The sequence below is a fragment of the Orycteropus afer genome, unplaced genomic scaffold (genome assembly GCF_000298275.1).
Source record: "Orycteropus afer afer isolate SDZICR_OR568_19922 unplaced genomic scaffold, OryAfe1.0 scaffold01091, whole genome shotgun sequence".
NCBI classification, from domain to species: domain Eukaryota; kingdom Metazoa; phylum Chordata; class Mammalia; order Tubulidentata; family Orycteropodidae; genus Orycteropus; species Orycteropus afer.
In genome coordinates this window covers 139,878-144,035 of record NW_006922678.1, presented here as the reverse complement: position 1 = coordinate 144,035, position 4,158 = coordinate 139,878, and the positions used below count along the sequence as shown (strand labels likewise).

Below are 4,158 nucleotides of genomic sequence, written 5' to 3'. Positions count from 1 at the left end.
CTGGAAGTTCAAGTCCACACATAGGTGCCTCAGAAGGAAAACCTGGTGCCCTACTTCAGAAAAATCAGCCACTAGAAATCCTATAGAGCACAATTCTATGAAACACATGGGATCACCATTAAGTTAGAATTCACTACACTAATTTATTTTGATACTAATGACATGGAGCATCTTTCCCTGTCCTTCTGGGCCATTTGTATACCTTATTTGATGAAATGTTTAAGTTATTTCACCATTTGGTTACCTTTTTGTTGTTTATAGTAATTCTTTCCATATATGTGTGTGTGTGTGTGCGTGCGTGCACATATATATGGAATGTTTCAAAATTTGCATGTCATTTATGTGCAGGGGTCATGTCAATCTGTATTGTCCCAATTTTAGTATATGTGCTGCTGAAGTAAGACAAGGAGCTATTTATATATTCTGGGTATTAAACTCTTATCAGAAAGTTGTTAGGTTCTGTCCACTCAATTTTGACTCCATGAACCCACAGGAGAGACTTGAGAGAGAATTGAGCCAGCAGCATATACCTGACCTGAGTTGTCTATTATGTTAATGAGACAGGATTATGATGGGATTTATCTTAAGTCACTGGCTTACTGCAAGGTGTGACTCAAGTCACCACCCTTAGTTTAAGGGTAATCGGTATCCAATAAACATTCTGGCAAAGTTGTCTGTCTTCATGGACCCTACATATGGTTAGTCATCATCTGACCTCTGCTTCATGGAAATGAGCCAACAGACTATCTTCTAACCTAATTCACCAACTTCTGCAGTCTTGTCTTTGAAAGCCCCTGTAATACTTGAGTGAGCAGAATCTAATCCTTCAGACAGATGGCTGATTGAAGGAGTTAGGACTTGCCTACCTCCACAACTGTGTGAGCCATTTCCATGGTGGCTCATAAGTGAGACGTAACAGTGAATTGCAGGACTTTAAGATGGGAGGAAGAGTACTGAGGAGAGGTGTAGTAGTTTAGATAGGATGGGGTGGTATAGCAGTTTGGAAAAGTTGGACATTTCAGACATCTTTAACATCCCCCCACCAGCCTTTTACTGATCATTCTGAAAGAAGTTATGCGTGAACTATCATAAAAATAACGTCTGCTGACCTAGTCTAAAAAAACCTAGTTGTTACTGAAGATATGGGTCACCAGGAAGTAATACACCCCTGGTATAAATTAAGAAAATTTTGGCAATACCTATTTAAAATGAAAATGCAAATACCTTGACCTAGTTGTGTATGTGGACTACCTCCTTCACAAACTGCTATCTAGGCCTCCTTTACAAGAAAAGAGACCTGGCAAGCTGAAGCGATGGTGTTAGAATTCACACAGTGACATGCAGACCATTTAATCTCAAACGCTAAAGCAAAAATAAATTCTGTTAAATGTTGACTTACACAAGAATTTTTAAAATAATTTTCAGAGAGGCAATAGGCAGGTATAGGGAACCTGAGATTATTTAAAAGAAAGTGACCCACTCCTTCCTTATTTGGCCACAGATACTGATAATGAAGGTCCGTCTCCATTTCCTCTCTTCACAAACCTCGTATCTTTTACAAGCAGATCACTTAATTCAAATGACAGCTTCCTTAGACTCTGAGACAGAGGATTTGTATTCAGAAAGTTTAATGGGAAATGATCTGGGGATTAGCACCAATAGGAGAAGGAAGGAAAAAGAAGTGGGCAGGGGAAGTCAAGTTCAACTTTGAGGCAGTCATGACAAAGGACCCAGTTGAATTCATGGTGAGCCCTACATCTGGGATGTCATACAGAGTTTTCCTGAACTGTGGTAAGGAACCTTGGCATTTATGGCCCTGTTGTAACCAGTAATTGAATCAAGGCTGTCCCTGAGAAGGGGGCATCACCTTGCATAAGGTACCTTTCCTCAGATGTGAGAAATGCTGGAGGTGGTGTTGATCTTATTGGCAAACGCAGTAGATTGAGAAGTGAGTGCTTCAGACTTGTGGATACATATGATTGGTATTCCTCAGCATCCACTAAAATAACACTAGATACATTACAAGGCTTTATCTCAAGGCTATGCCAGACCTAAGGGATCACTGGCAAGTAGGAGATGAAAACAGCCTCTTCTTGACTTTGACATTTTTCCCCAAGAAGGCCTTTGAAGGGTGTGTCTGGGGGACGTAAAAACCAAAGAAGTCTCAAGCCTCCAAACAGCAGTAATGACTATAATAAGAGTCAGCCATTCTAACTAGTTCTGCCATTTTTGTTCCCACTAACATTATTGGTATGTTACTTTTGACATCTAACACCACTCCCAACATCCAATCACACTGTCCAAATTTTATTTTTCTCTCTATTCTATAAGCCACACTAAGTGAGGATTTTGGGTCTTGGCAGAAAGCTGGTTGCACTCTACAAGAGAAGATTTGAAATAATACAAATAAAAAGTTTAGAAAAAAGTATAAAGAGTACAATCAGTTTTAGCATTTTTGAAGTCAAGGAGATTTATGCCATGGGGTGATGACACAACACAGATGTAGTCTCCTTGTCATACTTTATATCTCAGAATGAAAATTAAGTGAATAATCACAAACTAAGCACACCATGTAATTCAGGAAGTGGTACTTGTTTAATATTTTAATGAGCTACATTTAAAAGAATGGAGAGTCTGTCCAAAAGAAACATCAAGCACAGGCACTATGCAGAAATTAGACATTAAATTGGTAATTACTGTACACATAGAGAATTGAGCAGTTCTATTTCACTATGAACTATTTTGTTTAGTGAGGGAGAAGGAGCACTGGCAGCATAGTGCCTAAAGCACTGGGCTGCTAACCAGAAGGCTAGCGGTTCAAACCCACCAGCCACTCCTCGGAAGGAAGGTTGGGCAATCTACTTCCGTAGTGATACTGCCTTGGAAACCCAAGGAGGGGTCACTGTGAGTCGGGTCCAAATCAAAAGCACATAACAACAACAACAGGGAGGGAGGTGCTAGAGGCAAAGCTGTAATAAGTTTGCATATTATTCAGCAGTTGGGTCAATTTTATGGCATTTTCAGGTCAACTGTCTGGAACAATTTCTGTTTTTTTTTTTTTCTTTTTTTTTTAATCGTTTGCATTTCCAAGGGAGACTCAGGAGCCACCTCATGCTAGAAACTGGCAAACTCTTCACAGCTGTTTATGTTACAGGTATTTGGACTTGCACTTGCAGTACAGGGAGCATCTTTTACTGCAGAATTGTTGGATGAAGCATTAGATACTTTACACGGCGAGATCCCCTTCACATGTTTCTGCCGAGACTCATGCTTTCTGATAACAGTCAAATAATGTTCCTGAAGAATGAGGATGTGATCAATTGCTTTTGTGACTTTATCAGGAAGTCCAGTCACAATGACTAAGTTGGATCTGTGGCCCATAATGGAGGGAAATGGGTATCTACTTGGAATTGATTCATGATTTTATTAATGGTCTTCCCACGAAGGCCAATAATATAGCAATGAACACAGTGGTTTAGTGAGATTTCCTTACTAACTGTTCTTTCAAATTTATGCACCAACTTCATTATTGCATCATGGGCAACAATGGTATTGTGTTTATATCCAGTGATAATGATTTGGTCTTCTATCTCATTACTCTCTTTCCTTGGAAAAATGGACGCTAACGTTATGTTCCAAGCAAATCTGTGCAATAACTAACCTCTTTTGACCAATGATGGTATTTGGGGTCTACTGTGAAGCTCAGTTTAAAATTTCTTAATGCTCGATCTTCTATTTCAGCTTGTAAAGCCACAACTCTTTCTAGTAACCTAGCCTTGTTCAACATTTTCCACAAGACCAGTGATGGAAATATTATTGGATTGCAATCCGGCTGCTAAGACTTGTATATTAACTTCAAACTCATCCATAATCTTATGTATCTCTCTTCCTTTCTGACCAATGATGTAGTGGTGAAGCTCAAAGGGCACATCTACTTCAGCAGTTACAGGAATTAAAGCCACCAGGGGTTCCATGGCTGCTTTACACTTTTCCTTTCTACCTAAGATATATATAGTGTCACATTTATGTGGAGAAATAGAATCAGCCTCCTTAGTGTTCCAATTTCCAATGTCTTCTTCATCTTCCTGAGCAGCTGGCTCTATATTAGTAGCTGGCTTTTCCTCTGTGTCTGGGAATTTGATTTGAACATTATAATCT

General features: G+C 39.4%; 1 pseudogene; it reads right to left on the bottom strand.

The window, feature by feature from the left end:
* Positions 1-304: 304 nt before the first annotated feature.
* LOC122152008 lies at positions 305-404 on the bottom strand (annotated as a pseudogene).
* Between the last annotated feature and the right edge of the window lie 3,754 nt (positions 405-4,158).